The sequence below is a fragment of the Drosophila simulans genome, chromosome X (genome assembly GCF_016746395.2).
Source record: "Drosophila simulans strain w501 chromosome X, Prin_Dsim_3.1, whole genome shotgun sequence".
In the NCBI taxonomy this organism is placed as follows: domain Eukaryota; kingdom Metazoa; phylum Arthropoda; class Insecta; order Diptera; family Drosophilidae; genus Drosophila; species Drosophila simulans.
In genome coordinates, this window is record NC_052525.2 from 13,781,178 (window position 1) to 13,801,991 (window position 20,814).

The following is a 20,814-nucleotide window of genomic DNA, read 5'->3' on the forward strand; positions in this document are numbered from 1 at the left end:
ATCAGGAGCAGAGGAGTCCTCGGCCAGAAGTCCACAAGGGGCAGTGGCCGACCGGAAGCGCTGCACTGCGTTCACTTCCGGCCGTCTGGGCATCTTTCTTGCCATGCCAGCCCAACCAAACCGAATCCATCCCGCCAACTTGACTTCATTTAGTTATTCCCTCTTGCCACGCCGAAGCCCCGTTTTCAGTTCATTTAACATGCCATTTGCTGGGCCATATCAAAATGGATTTATTGTTGTAGTTGCTGCATAAATTATGGCGCTTCTCACGCACTTTTCCACACGGTGGCCGGCTAAAAGAGGCTGGATAGCCGAGAAAGCTAGCCAATTTTCCTAGGCCTTTGTCTCTCAGTGGATGGAGGAGTGGATTCGATGAGCCACTTAGGCCGGGAATGCTATGTATATCAATATTTAGCCAAATTGTGATTATAGAAGAAATCTCAGATATATACAAATCATTTATTTTCTTGTGGCTATGAAACCATTTTAAGCCAAGTTATGTTTCAAATACATAACCTAGACAAAACATTTATTCGTTTAGCTGTAGAACCCTTTTTTTTTAGCCCAATTATAATACAAACATTTGTATGTGTCTTTTAATACTTATTTTACTGGCTAACTAAACTCATCCAGTTGCATGGCTGGTTTTACAAAGATGCCCCAGTTTGGTTGCTTCTTTATCTAAGCCAGTTTGGCCATCCGGCCCTCCGTCGATCAAACTCTTGGCCATATCTAAAGTACGGCCTTTTGTCAGCCATCTAGCCCTATTGCAAAATCATTGCCCGAAAATCCCCATTTCCCCATTTTCGGTGTAAACAAAGCCCATTTTTCGGTGCATGCTATTCGCTTCCGTTGAACGTTGAACTTTCCCCAGCTTTCGAAGGCAGAATGCAAATTGCTTTCGAAATAATTGCACTAACAGGGGGGAGTAAGAAAAAAAGAAAAACAAAAAAAAACAAAAAAAATGGAAGGCTTGCTGGTGGCTGGGATTTTACGGATTGAGTTCAGATTTGGGGCTAGTCACCTGCCAAGAGCTCAAATATTTTCTGGCCATTTCCTTCTGCTGTCAATATATGTTACATATGTATGTATGGGCGTATATAGAGTCAACTTGTCTACCCTCCAATATCAAAGAAATAAAATAAATGAAACCACTAAACGAAGGGTGGGCGTAGAAAATTCGAAACAGATTTCAAATCTATTTAAAAGTTATGGCCGCAACTATTTGCGTCCTGCAATGTTCAAGCTTTTGGGCCAGAGGGGTGTAAAGACAAAGGATGGCAGGTGTACTACATATATATATATATATATATGTACCTATACGTATATATATAAATGTATGTATATATATGACCAGGGGCCAGAATGCAAAGTGCGACATGCAAAATTGTGCAAACCCTTTTTGCCCCAAAATATCTCTCGATGGCCACTGAAAGTGGCGCTGTTGATGATGCCGGGTGACGTTGCCCAAACTTTTTGACACTTTAAAAACTTTGCCCACACACACACACAGACACACACAGGCACACTGAGATACACACACCATCTCACACGTACTAACAGTGACACGCTCGCACATATTTGGCAAGCCTGGTTTTGAAAGTTACGTTAAATGGTTTTAAAGGTTTCGGTTTTAGGGTTATGCCAGGGTTGCCAACTTGTGGCTGCCTGTAAAGTTGCCTGTGTCCTGATGATCCTGCCGCATCCCTTTACAGCTGTCGTTGGCGCTCTCTATTGAAATCCGACATGTTTCCTATCCCCTTCAAATGTGAATTAGTTTTCTGCCCTCACGTTTATTTCTTCCTGTTTCCCCCCATTTTATTTGCTGAATTTTTGCAAATTTTGCTGCTTGTCAAGTGTGGGGTTGCATTCGCATTTGTCAATAACTTTCGTTTAGCGACAACATTTTTCTATTAGCCCAACATTTGTTAGCTGGCATATTTGTTTACATATTTTGCCAACGTAATGAGAGTAATGCCGGTTGATGAATGACGTTTTGTTATACAAATGTTTAATGACAGGCGAGTCGTGTTTGGTTTAATAGTTATCCACACTTTCAGCGATGATTTCAGTATTTATTCATAGCTATCGACCAAATTGCCAGCGATGATGGTTCGTTTGGAATTGACAAAGCTTCTCAAATTCAGGACATATTTATGGTTTTGTGAAGATATTTATGCAATATACATTCTGCTATGGACTTTTCGACTTTATAATGCCAAAGCTAAGTCTTTTCTTACTTCTGAATTATTTAGAACCTTTTGAGGACTTTACTGCTGGGTCTTTTGTTTGAATTATCCTTTTGGCACAGAGAGAACCCCTTTATCCTTTATCTGCGGCTCACCTATAATAAAAACATGAGCTCCTTTTGCTCTTGCATATTCATAGATTTACTTTTGCGGCACAGATCTTCTATTACTCCTTTTAAATACGGCTTCTTTGACTGGCTTACATTCCGTTCTTTTTTTTTTTTTTTTTTTTGTATTTGGCCAGCTTATTCCAGTTTGCTCCTTTGGGTTTTTTTTTTGATTAATGAATCTATTTCGGCTTGGGGAATGGTGAAAAGGAGTCTGTGAGTCCTGGAAGTCCTGCGACTGCTCGGCTGCATTTTGCCTCAATTTGTCAGAGGCGACTGCGATTATGGGGTCTTTTTAAAAAAAATTGTAACGATGTGCACAAAGCGACAATTTGGTGTTTTTCTGGCCAGAACAGAACTCATTAAGGCTGGAGCTACCAATCTCGATGAACACTTGCCACTTTTTGGGTTCGACGCACTCTTTTCATGTTTTCTTGATTTTTTCATGCCCATATTTGTCGCCTGACGAAATTTTACACTTTTGACATTTTCAGCATAATGAAAAGCAATAACATTTTTATAATATTCCGCCTCGCGCCCAGCCAGCAGTCCGTGTTGTTTGAACGTCATTCAAATATTTGCCTCAATGATTCGTTTCATTATTCTTTGTGGTGTTTTATTTATGCTTGATGTTTTTATTCTTGTTTTTTTTTTGCTCGTTTTTTGAATGTACAATAAATAAAATGTGGTGGGTGGGGGAGAAATCTGCAAATGAATCGCTCTATTATGGCTGTGTCCTGTGATCCTGTGATGTCCTGTCCAATGTCCTGTCACACACACACACACACACGCGCATACGCACGCATTCGCATTCGCACGATGGGAGATGCGAGACTGGGGAACAACTACAAACGATGCCATTTTTTTATCGACTGTCATTTATTTATTATTTATTTGATATGTTCAACTCGATTTTTTCACTCGCCGAACGATTTCGCCTTACAGCTTTATCCGTTCCCGTCACTCTTATTTCGTCATTTTTTGTGTTTTTTTGTATTTTGTTTTGTTGTGGCTGGTTGTTTGAATTTATGCTCAATAATTTAATAGGACATCAGTTTTATGGCTTTGCTGTGGCATTAAAGTGGAAAGGGGTTCTTTTGGCCACAGAACCCATGCTCCATACATCATATGCCCTCACTCCTGACCAAAAACAAAACACCCCCCACTTTTGCCGCATGGCCTACGCACTAGCATAAAATTTTATGACTGAGGCGATGCCAATTTGCGAAACGCAATCAAACAAATAAACAAAAAAAAAAAAAAAAATGAATAAATAAATAAGGCCGGCAAAGGCGAATGCGAAGTGGTTGCGGAAGTGCCAGAGATGTGACCCCGGCAAGTTGTAAATTTCCGTAATTTACTTGATTGCCCCGACAACCCTGGCCACCTGTCGTCGCCCCCATCATCGTTCTGCCGTAGCCTTCAGCGGCACCATCATCAAGGTCCTTGTGCTCCTTTTGGTCCTCAAACTCCCCGGCATGCCGACAATGGCACATAATCAACGAAATCGCGCATATTAAAATTGTGAATGAACGCGCATTACGACTTCACACATCTCGAGGACAGCGAAAGGTTCACAGGGTGATAAATCCTCTGATAGCGAAGGTCGAAGGATCTAGAAGGTGTAGATGAAATAGGATATGCCAGCCAAAGAATTGCATTAATTGGTTGTAAATTGTTAAGGAGATGTATCTAATATAATTAAATATATTTTAGATATATCGAATGAGTCTGAAAATCGCCAAAAAATACGATAATAGCAATACAAATCAATAAAAAGCCGTGATGATAAGAGCGATTTTTTCAGCGCTGGAAATTTAAGAAATCAAAAATAGGCAATCCGCTTCAGCCCGATTTGAGTCAGGATAAAATCCCCCAAAAGGCGCTACCCACTCATATCGCTGGCAATAAACTCGGGTAATTGGAAATGCTATTTTTTGTACACCAAAACCACTCATATCGCGTATACGCCACCGTCGCCGGTCTTTTGTCAGTGGATTGCTGTTGATATTTCGCCGGCCTGTTTTTCCGCCCTCGTGAATGGAGGAGCAGCGGGGCTTTGATTACAAACACATCAACATTTAACACAATTTGCATTTTCATAGGTTCTAAAAAGCAGCAAAACAAACAGAAACACAAGCACACACACACACACACACACACATTCAGTGGATTGGCGATGGCTGTGAAATAAGAAATGAGCCGAAAGTGAAACAAAAACCCAACAAAATGTGTGGCAACTTCGGGGGCGGAAGGAACGGAACGAAACGAAACGGAACCGGAGCCAGAACCCGAGCGTTAAAGAGCTTTCAGTGGGCGGACGGGATGGGCGGTGAGGGTGTGAGGGGAAGGCGGAAACGGAAGCGGGCGCTTGCATTAGCGGAAGTTGTCTTACAAGCGACAGGCGGTATTTCTGGTCTTGCTCTTCTGGCTTCGGGGATATTACGAAAATAATTCACGAAATGAGAGAAGAACCCGGGCACAAAAAAAAGAATGGGCAAAAAACTGCTCATGAGCATTTCGCACTTCACCTCCTTGGAGACTCATGCGGTTGATTTGGCAGCGCCACGCCCACCGCCTCCCATTTTTGCCTCCTCCTCGGCTGTCATATTCATAACAACATTTAAACATGCGCGCAATTCGAAACCAACTTTTAGTCACAACTCGTGGTACGAATAAGGCATTTTGGGGTTTAAGCTAAGAAATTGTTTAAAACTAATAAAAAATTTAATTAAAACATCGTAATCGGTGAAAATAATTTAATTTTTAACATATACAAAATATATACATATTGTTGTATTGTTATATGTATTATAATTCAAATCATTTTGGTTTGACCCATATTTCTCAAACTTAAATGTTTTCTACACTTCATTTTATATTAATGGGTACCACATATTCGATCACCCGTCATGCCAGAGTGTTGTGTCATGTTTTTTGAGTTAAAGTTTACTTTCTTTGGTGTTGCTCGACATTGTCTTTTGGCTCCCTTTGACACGTGCGTCTCGGTGGTGCTGCCACCCAGCACCACCCATCCTGTTGGTTACCTACCCACCCTCGCCCTGGCCTACCCTACACCCATCATAGCCCTCCTTTTGCCAGGACCCTTATTTATGATGTTCATTTGCAGAGCTTAGCATAACTGCCAGCGAGTGAGTGGGAAATGGAAAAGTGGAAAAGCGTGAGGAGGGAGCGGTAGAGCGCGGCTCATAACTCAGGACATGAGCTGGGAAATGTGTGGTTTCTCTCTAGGGGGGTGGGATAGAGGGATGCCATCTATGTTTGGACCAGGTAGTGCTATAAAAAGAAGTTACAATGCCAAAGAACGGAGCGAAACGGAACGCTTGCTGGCCGTAAACAAAGGCGTATTGTCGTTGCCTGTCGCCGTTTTGTCATCGCCTTCTAAATTATGTCACGTAATTAAGCTGCATTAATGTGATAGTCCGCAGACAGGCATCTACATAAATACATATATATATATATACATATATAAGTATAGGAATGCAGGAGAAGATATCTATCCATCTCTGTCAGCGAGTGCGGGCCCGAGGTAAATGCGTAAAGTATTTTTATGCCGAGGCATTTAATTAAAATATGCTCGTGGATCTCTAATAGCCTGGCAGCCTTGGCCCAAAATCATCATCATCATCATCATCATCCGGCTCGACTGGCTCTCTGATCCATGAATCCTTGGCCGAATCCGTTGTTCATTCAATTCCAGTTGCCAGTTTTTAATTCGCTTTCACTTTTACCCGACTTTCGTGCACTGGGATAAAACTATGTTTAAATATTAGGGATTAAGTGGAAAATTATTCATATGAGCAATCTATATAAATGTGCAAAAATATTTAACTGATAAACAAGAAAATTATTGATTGCTTTGACGGATTGATTTATATTGATAAAAAAGAATAAATATTGAAAAATATTGAATGGAGTTAGTAGTTGATCAGTAGATTCTATACTGAGTTAATACGGATTTATGATATATTATATTAAAGTTCTGGTTTACAAAATGCTCCAATCCTAATCAACCAAAATATATTTAATATATAACAGTGAATCATTTATTTTTCTCTCTGCACGGTCTCATTCCGTAATGTTTCCAATTCATTGCCTTTCCAAATTTTGATTCATAACAACAACAGCAACGATATCGACAAAAACAACACGAAATGCAGGACCCAGAAAAGTTTCATTAAATTTTTAACCAAAGCTGGCCATAACAGGCGGCAAAGCAAAACAAACCACAAATTGCCAGCACCCGATGGCAAATAGCGACTACTGCTACAAATTGTTCTACAAAATGGCCAATTAAACTGCCAATCGCCGCCGAACGCCGCGGGTATGAAAAATTCGAGCGGAATGCAGATGTTAGCCCCCCAACCCCCAAAAAAAGAGCGACATTCGGCGACCAGACGAAAGCCAAATTCTAATTCCAATTGCATTTAATGCACAGCCAACGCAGGGCAAACACACTCCTGGCAAACAAACAAACAAACTAGCGGGGCTGCCAAACAGAAATAGAAACAAAGCGAAAAGCAAAAGGCAAAAATAGAGATGGGGAGCGGCAAATGGCAAATAAATAAACAAACAGTATGACAAGAGCCTAATGCAAAATTTAAAACAATCAAATGGCGAAAATTGTCTCTACGTTGTTATTGTTTAAGTTTCGGTTTCGGTTTCAGTTTCAGTTTCCCGCCTCTTGTTGTTGCAAATGCCAACTAAAGTGTCCACAAGTCACAAGCCTGTCAGCCACACACACACACACACACACTCACACATATGCACAACACATACAGTGTATACACTGGCTCATGCCATTTGACATTGCGTATACGCCGCGTTGGCTGGTTAAATATAAAAAAAAGAACTTCTAGCGAAAGTGAGTGAGAATTCTAAAATGTCTGGCCCATAATTAGACATTTGATGGTCAACCCCCAAAATCCTTTACCCCTTTAAATGGGAAATTGTTTTAATTTTCGTGCGTGGTTTATTTTTTCTCCTGTATTTTACGCAGCTATTTATAGAGCACGTTTCAACCCCTAAAAGTGCGGCAATCGAGGCATTCCGGCTGACTTTATTCCCATTAATTATGTGCTATTTTCGTTTAATATTTACGCTTTAAATAGTTACCATAACCTAGAGGGTTGTGCCGCAAACGAGGTCAATATCTATTGATTTTGCGTCTTGGATTCGTGTTGCCCAAAAAGAAAGCAGTTGCGTTGTGAATTATTTATGAGCTCGCAATCCGGCGCAACAATAGATACTTCATTACCCACTTAATACCTGCCAGGCAGCCAAACTCATACTCAGACTGAGCACAACTTTCAGACAAAAGGACGAACTAATTTTTGCACCCTACTTACGGGACGTGGAGCGTAAACCAAACATGGAAGTTAGTTTTCAAATTTGTAATGGTGGGAAAACTCAACCCTTGCCCATTTTCGCAGAGACTCTGCTTTTGAGATGTGTGTGAAAATTTCACTTGGCGCACAGCTGAGTCAACGATGCGTGTGTGTGTGTGTGTGTCCACTTGGCACCGCTGAAAATATCCCTTAACCACCCACTTTCGGCCCATTTGATGTTGGATATGGTGGCATTGTATTTTGATTGTAGCCAGCGTTTGTTATTTCAGCCCAGCTCGCTCTATTCTTATTTCACAGTTGCATATTTTATTAACTTTTCTTCGTGTGCAGCTGCGAAATAGAAAGTATCTCTCTTGCTGTGTGTTTTATTTAAATACAAAAAAGAAAAAATGTTTTAATTCCATTTTAATTTCCATATTTCTATTCGCCGCGCTAAAAAAATATTATCACTGTTGATTTGCTGGTGGTGGTCTTGCTGGCCCCTTTGCGCGAAATGGAAAATATCTCTAAATTGCGGTGCGACTGAAAATTAAATGCTGTTTGGAATCTATTCCCCCGCAAAAAAAAAATAAATAAAAAAATAAGAAAACATAGCAAGCAAACATGGGCCAAGGACCTTCAACCCACCTGAGCCAAGGGCAGTATTTTGTGTGTGTGTGTGTGGGTGTTTTTTTTTTTTGGGTGGAGGGGTGGTGGCTGGGCGCAGGGTGCTATCCAAACAGGACGCCCTGCAGCTGTTTATTTGTCAGACTCTAAATGATTTTTAATAGCGCAATTGAAAGAGTCGCCAAGTCGACTCAACTCAAGTCACTGCCCGCGGCTCAACTGCAGGTGAAGGGGGAGCATTGGGGATCGCAGGTTGGGGATTGGGTCGATTTTTGGCCACGGGGGCGACGTCTTCGCATACCCAGTACTCATGCGATTGGTGGGTGTGCTAGGTTAGGCTTTACACAAACCTGAATTTATCCTTAAAGTCAACACTACTTAAAATGAAAAATAGTTGTTTATTTTACAACGCTGAAATCAAGCGAAAAACAAATTGAAAATAGCTATAAAACTTTCCAAATATGCCAAATATAAATATATATTGTAATCAACGTTTCAGTTTGTTAGTGTTTGGTTTATGAGATTTCCATTAAGCCGAATCGTTTGCTGTTTCTGTTCATCAATAGAATATAACAAAAACACCTATATTAGTCAATTTTGAATGAAAGCACAGATTGCACAGCATAATGCAAATTTTGACACAATTCCCAATGGCTTATAAAGTTTAGAGTAGTCAATCAATTGAGCAACTAAGCACCTTGGCAATAGCAATTTCTGGTCACCATCTCGAGATGCAAAAAGTCAGGTATCTTGAGGTCGGAACTCTGAGTACCTTTGTGTTCACTTGTTCTGCCTGTCGTTGTTGTTGTGCAGCGCACTCCTGTCCTGTGTTGTTTGCCCTTGAATATGAAATGGAAAACTCAATGGCGCAGGCAAACAAGCTGGCAAACAAACAGACGAACAGCAGTCCGCTGGGGGGCAACACTGGCAGGAGGAATGTGGGTGGAGAACGAGGAGGACAATGAGGAGCAGGCAGGACGAGAAACAGGAGCAGGATGTGCCCAACAGGGATGCGAAGGAGCAGGGCAGAGCAGCAGCAGACAGGACACACCTCAGGGTTGTCAGGTAGCCGTCGTTGTCGTCGCCAATCCAGCCGCTCTTGTTGTCGTCGTCGTTGTCTCATTGTTTTTCAGCCCTGAATGACTGACTCCTTCAAGGCGCTGCTATGATGTCCTGGTGCTCTGGCCCAGTCAAGCGGACGAGCAAGTAGCTGTCATGAGCTCGGAATGCTCGCGGCGCCAGGATCCATTACATCCCACGATAGCATGACATGGATGGCAAATAATCAAAGGCGACATCTTCACGCTCTCAGTTATTAGTGCGGCCCACACGAGGGTTCTCCAAATGCAAATAATAGATTCATAGTAGATGCTTGGGAGTTCATAAAAACATTGAGAACTTCATACCTTTAGAGATCATATATACTTTGCACTTGAATTTGCGAATTTTGAAAATTCAATGGGATTTAGTGAAAATCATCCACACATCGACTAAGCCACATTTTAGCACTTGTCTTATCAATTTACATTTTCCCCCGATTTTCCCCCATTTACCCCCTCAAGCACTTAGTCATCGCTTTCCCCTCGATTGCACACCCTAATACACACACATACACACACACACACACCATTTCCCATCCGCACTTTTCCGCGGGCACTTTTCCGCACTCTAATGAGCTTTGATGAGCGATAGGGTGTGTTGTGATTACGAAACTCCCTCTTTTTTTTGCCCAGCCCCATGCCCCGGGCCCCAGGCCCCAAAAACCGGATGAATGATGAATTTCAATTGATTGTGCCTGCATTTGGGCAGAGCGTCAAAATTAAATCTACGTAAACAGCGGAGATACGAGGAATAATAGCAAAAATGCGAAATTTGGCATTCGGGATTAAGACGCATGGCGACAATCAGTGGAATGGAAATATATTTATTTCCAGCCATGGCTAGGCAAAGGAAAAGGGGCCTCCGCGGAAAGCAGCTGGTTTGATTGATTGATGGATGATTGGCAAGCTTGATTGATGCCCGCTGCTGCTCGCTGCTGCTGCCCAATTTGATTGACAAGTCGCGTGGGATTCATAGAATGGGCTCGGCTCCAAGACGTAGTCCAAGTTGAATGGAATGAAGAAGTCCTAGGAGTCTTGAGTCTAGACACATAAGCCAGCTGACTGAGCCCAAGGTGAATGAGTTGCAGCAAAAGGCAGGGTGGCAAATCGATTGTTTGAACACCGCTAAGTGCTGCGCTGCCAAAAGGCCCGCAAATAAGTCTTTGCCTCTTTGGTTGGCTTTCTTGGCCGACACGACGGCAAATAGACTTGGCCAAAATGCCAAGCAAACAGTTAACAACAATCGTGAGACGCGCGACTCCGAGTTAAGCGGACAAAGTTAACCCGACCATGTGTCATCCGATATCTATTTTCAGTAAAAGGTTAACATCCTGACTTAACCCATAGTCACATGATAATGAAGCCAAGTATGACAGCGTAGTGGATAGTCAGTAACTAACTGAGCACACAGCCTAGTTAATTGCTGTATACATGGTATAATTAGTAGATGTTCATAAAATCCACATTTTTCTACGGCTTTTATAAAATATTTTATTAGAGTTACGCCGTTTTTTAAATTTATTAAATAGTGTTGAAAGATAGTTGGTTATATTCTATTTTGTTGCATGCTAAAGATCAATTTGGCCATGTAGCGCTTGTATGAGGGAATTGTGAGCCACAAAAACCTATTAAAAATAGGTTTGCTTGTTAGGCGGGCTCTTCAGAAATGGAAAACTCTCGGAAAATCCGGCAAATAATCGCATTATGCGACAGACACACTCGTAGATAAACTGGCTGTGCCGTCGGTTTGTTTGTGGCAAAGACAAACACAATCTTGCATCAAAATAAAAATAAAAAGGGGACAAAAGAATAAAAATAAAATGAAAATAAAAATGAAATAAAAATAAAAATAAAAAACGACTGATTGCTATGGTCGAGTGCTTCGACTATCAAATACCCTTTACTCGGCTTAACGGAGTCCGCTGACTTTTGTTGTTTCGCTGAATGTTAAACGAAAAGATTGTTTTATAAATTAAAGTGATCTCTTCTATTTTCCCTCTACTTTTTCTCTACAAGTAACGGGCTTAGTAGAGGAGTAAAAATAAATAATAAAAGCGGGAAAAGGCAGCTGGGCAAACAAGAATGGAAAACGATGCCCCGAACGCGAAGGAAAATCGCTAAGGGCCTGTGGCAATTACCACATGCAGGCCCTTCTCTCAGTTGCCGTTCCCGTTTTTGCCCTTTCTCCTAGTACTTTTTCTCTGGGCCTTTCGCCGGCACTTTCTCCCCCGCGCTTAATGGCTAGCAAAGTGTTACAAAAAATGCTTTAAAACGAATGAGCGCAAAGAGGAATGCAAGGAAAAGGCCATACTAACAAAGCCAATCTCGTTTTGGGAATGTTTTGGGCCAAAAGCAAAACCGATGACAACTCGTAAAGGACATTCCGCTGCAGTATCAGTATGTGTGTGTGTGTGTGCGTGTTTTTTTTAATTCGTTTATTTGTCGGAATTGTAACTTCAAAGCTTGCGGACTGGTGTTCCGCCAGCTTTCATGATCAGTCACATCTCCTGCTAAGAGAAAATAATTTGGTGGCTAAACAAGGAGTTCTCCAGGAGACTGGAACATCCAGGCGATCGTCTGTGGGCTCCTGGACAGAAGCCTTGAAGCCTTCCCCTTTCCAGGAACGCCACCCACAAAGTTTCCTCAGTTGTGTGTGTGTGCGTGCGTACGAGTGTGTGGGTATTAGAGCGTCCTCGCAGATTGGAACACTTGTTAAGTCATACGCTCGATTCGCTCGTAACAAGCCGCAGAAAGAGGGGAAAGGACGAGAAGATGAAAAACCGGGGAAGCCCACTCAGCCACCCAATCTCCTTATGGGTTCTCAGGTTCTCAGGACCTCAGGACCTCGTCCTTTGCCTCGCCCCATTGCGTTTCAAGTGTTAATTTGAGATCCCATCCCTGTGGCATAACCAGCATACACACACACACAACACACACATTCGCATCCTTGGAGGTGCGATATGTGCCTCCATTGTAAGGATGGAAAAAGGAGGCAGAGAAGAAAGCCATACAAAGAAAGGAAACGAAGAAGTTGAGTCTACTAGAGCCCAGAGTTGATTCCTTTGGCTCAAATGCTGTCAACGCTTCGCTTGCCAGGACACCCACGCCCCACTACTTCCCGCATCCTTTTTGTTCCGACGGGATGTTCGAGTGCTCCATCACTTCCATCCACCATTCCATACCATGCCACCGTCCTCAACTCGAGTGTCTATCTTATTCTGTGAAGTTGAAGTAGTTTAAAAGCTTCAAATTTTCATCGACATGATTTGACCACGTCAGAGCCGGTGGAATGGGATGTTCTTGAGGGGGACCAGTGGTCCTTTAAGACAGCAAAATGGAGGGAATGTAGAGCTGTTGCCCGTAATTAGGTAATATAATGTATTGAAGTTATTGTGATGACCAATTGGTACAAGTGCGGTGCATGGCAAGTCGAGTGTGAGACCCGATTGTTGTTGCTCCTGATGGCTAAGGGCCTGTGTGCAGCAGTTTACTCTAGTGCTCCTGCCACTGATATGTAATCGATATGGGGTTGTGTTTCGATTAAATAGCGCTTGTTGAACAGATATCATATAAATGCGAACGTGTATTGCTGGCCAAGACATTAGACTCCATTTAATTATGTTCTCAAACAGCCATTTTATAGGGTATTTTGAGGTGGCTTGCAGTAGATGTTCAATGCAGGAGCCAAATGGATTCCTTTGAAGTTATGTTCATTTCATTTCAATGCATACTTTGTGGCACATATTGAAATGATTTTAGAAACATGGATTAGTGGCGCCATCTATGTTATAGTGCAACCTATTTGTAAATGTTACAGAATCAGTTCTGTCCATTGAATGCACACTTAACGCCTATTTAACTGGAATACCAAGCTCATTTTATAAAAATGTATTGGCTTAAATCCAGACCAAGTCGTAATGAGTCCCAGCTCAAATCCCGCCTGGCTTTTCTTGTCAGATTAAATGATTTTCAAGGTTGATCCGTGAGTTTTTCAATGACATTGCAGTACCTGGAAATCAGCACCTGGCCAAGACTCGCTTTAAGCTGTCGACAGGCGTATTGTCGCAGTTTCATGACAAACGTTTGTCAACATTCTTTAAATTGAATTTCAATGGATTTTCCTTTCGCTTGTCAACGCACGCAAACAATAGCACACCACACACACATTTTCTGGGTGGGTGGAGTGTAAGTGTGAGTGTGAGTCCGTGTGTGTGTGCGTGTGGGGGTGCTGAAAAGGTCACGGGTTACAAGGGTTAGGCAGCTGCCACCCACAAATACGTGTGCTCCTGCCCCTGATCCTGCTCTAACCCCTTATCATCAAGCCCATCCCTTTAGCTGACATCCGAGCCGGCAAACAAAAAGATCTCACGCAACGACCCCTTTTTTCCATCTGGAGCTCACCTGGTGTTTCAGTGCACTTGGGGAAATGGGAAACTTTTGGAAAATGTGAAGAAATAGCCTATGAAATAGGAATACCTAGGAAGTGCCAAAGGGGTGGTATAATATATTAACTTATAATATATTAATTTAAGGAAAAAAAAATATAAATGAATAACTTTAGATGAAGAATGTAAGATATAACTAAAGTATTAAGCCATTTAATTAATATTTATTCACATTTAAGAACCTTTATACGATCACAAACTAGTTTTTGATTATATTTATGGTAATTTTGGAAAAAGTATCTAATTCAGCCCAGAATTTTCGCTCAGTGTGTCCGCTTAATTCGACGTTTGACTTTGTTTCGGTCAGTGGTCGGGAGTGGTTCTTATTTTTGTTGCTGGCGTTGCTGGCCCGCGATATTGTTTTGTATAACGGAATACACTTTGAAGTGCATTAGCGCGTAATTGATTGAATTGAAGTTCCAGTTTCAGCGGCTAACACGCACACAGCGGCTAACACATACGCATGCACTCTCGCACACACACACACACACATAGTCACGGGACGGCCATTTTCGTTTATGGCACTCTTTGTATGTGCGTCGCATAGTAAAACAGCTTGGTTGGCGACCAAAAAGCGAAACAGGCATGGAATTTAAATTATGTGAACAAACTGGAGGGAAAAAAAAAACAAGTTGGGTGGCTAAAGGAGTTGGCTAACATCGGCAACAAAGCGTTAACATTAAACGCCATTTGATGTTTTTGTATTCGTTTTTTGCACAACTTGATGCCTTCGCAAATGGCGAAAATGTCAAAGGAAATTGTGTAGAAATTTTGGTGCCACGCCCACATGATTCATGTGATTTCTCGGCGGCCAGCATACCACAATTCAATCATCTTGTGTCATGCGAAAGTTTAATAGACCGTCAAAGAGAAATTTAAAATAATTTTCAAGAGCCAGCCGGAAATTGAAGTGAAAAGAATATATTGAAAACCCCAGTTTAAATTTTAATTCAATCAAAAATCCAGCTACAGAGCGCTATTTTGCTGCAAGTGCTTTCAAAGAAACTCCAAGTCTATAGAAATTTTAAGCTTTTCACAAGTGGAAAAAATATGAAAGTTTAAAAAAAAAACTATTTTCATACCACTTGAAGCCTTAAAACATTTGGGTTTTGTTCGGATAAATGGGTATTTTCCATGTTCAATAATCGAGTTCTTAACTGCAATCAGTTTTTCTTTCTAAATGTAACCTAAATAAAAACAATTTCAATTTACTTTTGCAATTACCAAAGAAAAAGAAAAAACTTCTTGAATAGAAAGAAGCCCTTGCATTTCAGGCCTTTGAAAACAAACCCTTGGGCAACTTTTCTTCTCAAGTCTTTGGAATTAGCAGTGCAATTTCTCGAATTTAACGCATTTCTTTTCCATTTCGAATTCCCTGAGATTTGCTGGCAAATCGCCACAAATTTTGCCACATATCTAAGCACATACTCACTTGGATAGCTTAAGTAATTAAATGGTGGGGCTATTTGATCCAGGATCTCTTATTCTGCATTTGTATTTGTTTATCCAACGAATTTGTAGACCCAAAAGCAAAAGTCAGCTGTCAAGCATAAATAGTTCAAAATACGAATATAAAAAATTGCTCGAAAAATGCCAAGAGAAAGAGGCGAAATGAACTGCAACAGTTTTCACAGAAAATAAATAAATAAACAAACTTCATAACAATTTCCACTCGGGCTGAGATTGAAAATCGATCGATGCGGTTGATTGAGTGGTCGAAAGAGTGCGGGAGTTGGGGATGTATCTCCTGGCTGTCATCAAATCTGAATATTTTACCAGTTCATCATTTCCACTTTTGTGGGGAAAAATTGTGGGAGGCACAGACAAACACACACCCACACACACACGACACACAAAGGCCGGGCAAAACCTAAATATAAATAATTAAGGTAATTCCTTTGCCTGGATGTGCGAGTTTGTCTATGGACGAAGGACTCTTAAAATGTCATCAGAAAGGTGAAATCAGCAGACACTTGCAAGCATATCCAGTGTCGCAATGGAAAAACCCAAGTAAACTCAATTAAAAACCCATTGATAGCGAGAAGGAGCAGCAAATGCCTGCATTTATATAGTACGTAATATATTATGTGAGTACATATAGTATAAGATGGCAACCCATTGAGGGCGGTACCAACCAACCAACCAGCCAAGCAACCAACCATCCAACCGAACATATGCTCGATGGTATTATTTATAACTGAGCAGATTGACGAAGCTCCCACCATATGGTGGCCCCGTAGTCCTTGAATCCCCGCATCCAAAAGGGTGAGCAGAAGGGGCCAGACGAGGGAGCTACTGTGGGCGGATTTGCGAATGCAAAGTTGATAATAATTAGATTGATTACAATGGGATGGGTTCGGATAGGGATAGGGATGGGGATTGGGATAGGAATAGAGATAGGGATGGTGTGGCATGGAATGGTGTCTATCCATACATTTGCTGGGCAGCAAAGAGGATTATTCGGTGTACACTCGACCAGCTGAAGAAGGAACCAACTAAGCTGCACTTGGGATTATGCCCAGATGCACAATACTTACTTCAGCTTAAATTTCAGACATGGCAAAAAGTTCAGTTCCCCTTCGAAAAGTTTGGTGTCGGAAATTGTGTTAATAATTTATATGCAGCTTTTGTTTTTGCAACTATTTTATTTAAGTGCAGGGTGGGAAAGAAATTTATCCTTAAGCCAGATTGGTTAGTGGATTGCTTAATTGAAGCAAAGCAAATTGCTTTTCCAGGAATGTGTAAGTTAACAATTAGATTATTAAAATTGGCTCACTTGTATAAATTAAATATGAGTGAAATGGACACCATTTAAAACACACCATATGATCAATTTAAGAAAAATAAAAAAATAATAATATAAGATATATCTCCCTTTGTAAATACTCGTATTGGTTATATGACAAAACTCGTTTTCCACTTTTTCCGCCTAAAAATAGTACATTTTTGTCCATAAAATTGGAAAAAATGGTCAGAAAATTAAATGTCATGCCTCGTTGAGCTCGGTATTCAATTTCTAATCCATCTGGATTCCAACTTTAAAATTTTAATTTTTTGGCATTTTTTGAAAAATTTGATGATGTTACCCCTTATAAAAAATGCGAAAAATTACAAAAAAATTATTTTACCCTGGGCTCCCAAAAAATCATAGGGATCATTAGAATTGGTTATTATCTGCACAAAAATGTTATTCTTTTAGCTGTGTGGTCACTTTTAGCCAAGTTGTGATTAAAGACGGCATCCAAGAAATTAACATTTTGGTAAAAGTCTTTTTCTCCTTTTCTGTATAAAAACATTCAGTTTTTTCTCCATAAAATTGGAAATAATAGTCCAAAAATGGAATGTCATCATACCTCGTTGAGCTCGGTATTTAATTTCTAATCTTTCTGGATTCCAACTTTAAAATTTTAATTTTTTGTCATTTTTTGAAAAATTTGATGATTTATAAAAAAATGCGAAAAATTACAAAAAATTTATTTTACCCTGGGCTCCCAAAAAATGATGGGGATCATTAGCAGTTGTAATTAGCTGCACTAAAATGTTGATCTTTTAGTTGAATGTCGATTTTTAGTCAATTTGTAATAAAAAATTCTTGGAAAAATATAAAATTTTGCCAAGTCGGTGTCTTTTTCTTATTATTCCCAGTATATTCCCAATTTTATAAAACTCAAAATTGAAACTGTTTATTTCTTGAAGATTAACTTTCTTTATCAATGGTTCATTGTTTCATGTTAAGGATGGCATGTTTGATGTATGCTTCAACTTTGCCTTGAAAGTTCGAAGTTTTTACATTTTTGTAAGAATTAAAAGTAGAGAATGGCTTTAACGAGAACACTTTAAAGTTCTTCGGGGCTTGTTTCGTCGCTCCACGTCCTTAAATGTGCATTTGAACCAGGATAACCAGCGCCACCTCCCAATCGACCGACCCGAATGACCTCCGGCTGAAATGCAATGGCATTCGAGGGGCGCGATGACATCGGAGGATGTCAGGGATTCAGATGCAGGCGCCGTGGCAAGTGATGCGTGTGGTAAATGCTGCAGGACACCCCTGCACATCCTGCATGCATCCTGGCCGTCCCGGCCGTCCTGGCCACTTTTCCAGAACTGTTCGTTTATTTTTTTTTTTTTTTGCAACGGCATCGGGCCTCAGACGGGCACGCCATCGCTCGTTACAAATCATTTTAATGCGGTTACACGCCGCCACTGAAAATGCCCCACCTCCGCAATACAGCGAGCATCCTTGGTCCTTGCTGGCAGGACCTCTGTAGCCACCGCCGCCCACAACCGCATCATGTAAATAAAAATTATGAAAAGTTGTCGCGGCAGCGCGTGGCAAAATTCCACATAAGTATGCATTTAAAAATAATTTATGGCAAACGAGAAGGAATGAATCAGCGGAGGATGGCGATGCTGGCCGGCTGGCGGTTGGATCGACGGAGTTTCCTTTAAATGGACACAGTCGGCAGGACAAAGTGCGCTTAATGAGGCTCAACGCAACAACATGCCGCAATATGCTGGGCGAAAAGGACGTGACGTTAAAACACTTACACACACACAATGCAGAAGGCAGGAGCAAAATAGCAGAAGCCTTAGCATTTTCCAGCTGGTGTCCGCTTATTTTTCCCCTTCATAATTCCAGTGAAGAATTTTCCTACCAGCAGCAGCAACAGCAGCACCACCAGCACTTAAAGCCCAAAGCAGCAGCCTGTCAACCGGTGTGTGCGAAACGCCATGGGCTTTCTGGGTTTCTGCGGTCCATCAGGATCAACGTTTTGGGATTAATTAATGATGCCGAACGTCCTGCAGTCCTGATGTCCGCCGTCCGCTGTCCGCCGTCCTTTGTCCTTTTGTCCGTTGTCCGCTCAAGCTGGTCCGCATGAAAAATGCGCATAAAATATGAGCGTTAAATATTTATAAAAATCCCACTACACATGCGTGTCCAGTAACGTTAACTGTCATTGCAGTTTTGCGGCTTTTTTTTTTTTTTTTAAATATGACCGACCACCAGTGCTCTTTAAGCGGCTCTCCTGTTTCAGTAAAGTAGGTGGGCGGTGGAAGGCAGTCTCCTTGCCACCGAACAACACTGAATATGGCATACGGAACAGTGAGCAGCGAGTCCTGTTTGTCCTGGCAACGTCCGTGGCCTAGAGCCGCCAGCGTAGAAATTACATTACATTTTACAAGCGACAAGGGGCGTTGTGCCCGGGACACCAAGCCATCCAGGCCAATAACAAACAACTGGGGGCGTTCAGTTTCGCTTCAGCCAGCTCGCCGCCTGCCAGCATAAAAATTTAAAATATTAACATAAATTTTTACAATGAGGCAACAATTTGCTGACGGGACGAGCGGTGAGCGCCCAAGTGCCGCAGCGGTGGACAGTGGGCGTGGCTGTTGGATGATGGCCTGGTGTTAAATATTTTGTAATAAGCACAATAAACCAAAGGCAAAAACAAGCTCGAAATTTATTCACCAAGGCAAGGATATACTGTGTGTGTGTGTGTTGGTGCGGTTCTGGATACGTCAGACCGCCTGATAATGGTTCAATTATTTTTCCGCCCTATTTAACTGCAAGTAAAACGGGCAGCCCCTTCTCCGCCTCCTGCGCCCCCCTTTTTCTCCACCTCCTCGGACGACCGATTTTCCACACTGGGCAGCCAACCTCAACGCTCCCGGATATGTTGGACAATTTTCCGGCCATAGACGAGAGGGAACCAACGTGCTGCACACACACACACGTTTTCCATTTGCCACCTCCAATTCTCGGACCCTCGGAACCGCAAAAATTTGTCACACGTCATATATGGCCGGCCACGCCCCCTGCTTTCACGGGACAACGCCCCACCGCCCACAATTGCCGGCGATGTGGAACAAAGCGCTTTATATGCGCCATTGTCAGCCCGTTAAATGCGACTGCTGAATTGGTTTGCCACTGCTCGTTCAAAGGACATTCCATCCGTCGCCTCCCACGGAGGAGGACTTAGGTGAAACTGGAGGAAGTCCATCATAACTGACCTTTCAAACAAAATTCACCTGGACATGTATGCGATTGGTGTGGCAAAATATCGATGCTGTGTTGGTTTTGGCTATTGGATTATATGAAAAGTCTTAAACTACTGATACAACGACTATCAAACATCGATACCATTAATATTAGTTCTATAAATTAAACATCGATATTATCGATAGTGCAATCAACTTGACAACCCCAACTAATTACTTAATTATTAATGATGTTGATGGGCAATCGAAGGCTTCCAGGACACACTCACTGCCGTGCAGATGATTTTGAAACGCCTAGGCATTTAACATTAATTAACATTAATATAGCCATCCTGTCACGCTGTGTGGGCAGTGCCACTTGAGTCCTGGCAACTTTCAACTGGCAACTGGAACTGGGGCGGAGGATCCGGCGCCCGAGGCTGGAGGTCTTCGAAGCCTCCTCCTCCTTGATAACTCAGTTAAACAGCTTATGGGCCAATTTAAGGGCCGCAAAGTGTCGAAACGAAAGGACTCCGCAGGCCTTGGTCCTGCCCCCGCTGGATTCGCTGTCGTTTCCTGTGTGCACTTTTGAAATTCTTTGCGGATACAGAAATTTAATTTCCTTTGTAGCATTTTTATTGCTATTTATTATTATGATTATTATGTAGCACTATAGACATTTTGTCGGCCCCGTGTTTGCCGGACTCGACTCGACTCGACTCCACTTCGACCAAGCCCGGCCGTTATGATGGTCATAAATTTGTTTGCTCGCCCAGCTCATTGTGCTGCGATGGTGGATGTCGATGTCGATGGTCGGATTCGATGGCAATGGCGATGGTGGATGTGGATGTGGATGTGGATGTGGATGTGGATGTGGATGTGGATGGTCGATGGCTATGGCTATGACGATGGCGAGAAGGGTTCGATATGCAAACAACAATATTTGCGCAAATTGTTTG

General features: G+C 41.9%; 1 protein-coding gene across 4 annotated transcripts in view; it reads left to right on the forward strand.

The window, feature by feature from the left end:
* LOC6725945 (zwei Ig domain protein zig-8) overlaps nt 1-20,814 on the forward strand; it is a 139,072-nt gene that overhangs the window by 12,509 nt on the left and 105,749 nt on the right. The gene's annotated exons all lie outside the window — the stretch shown is intronic.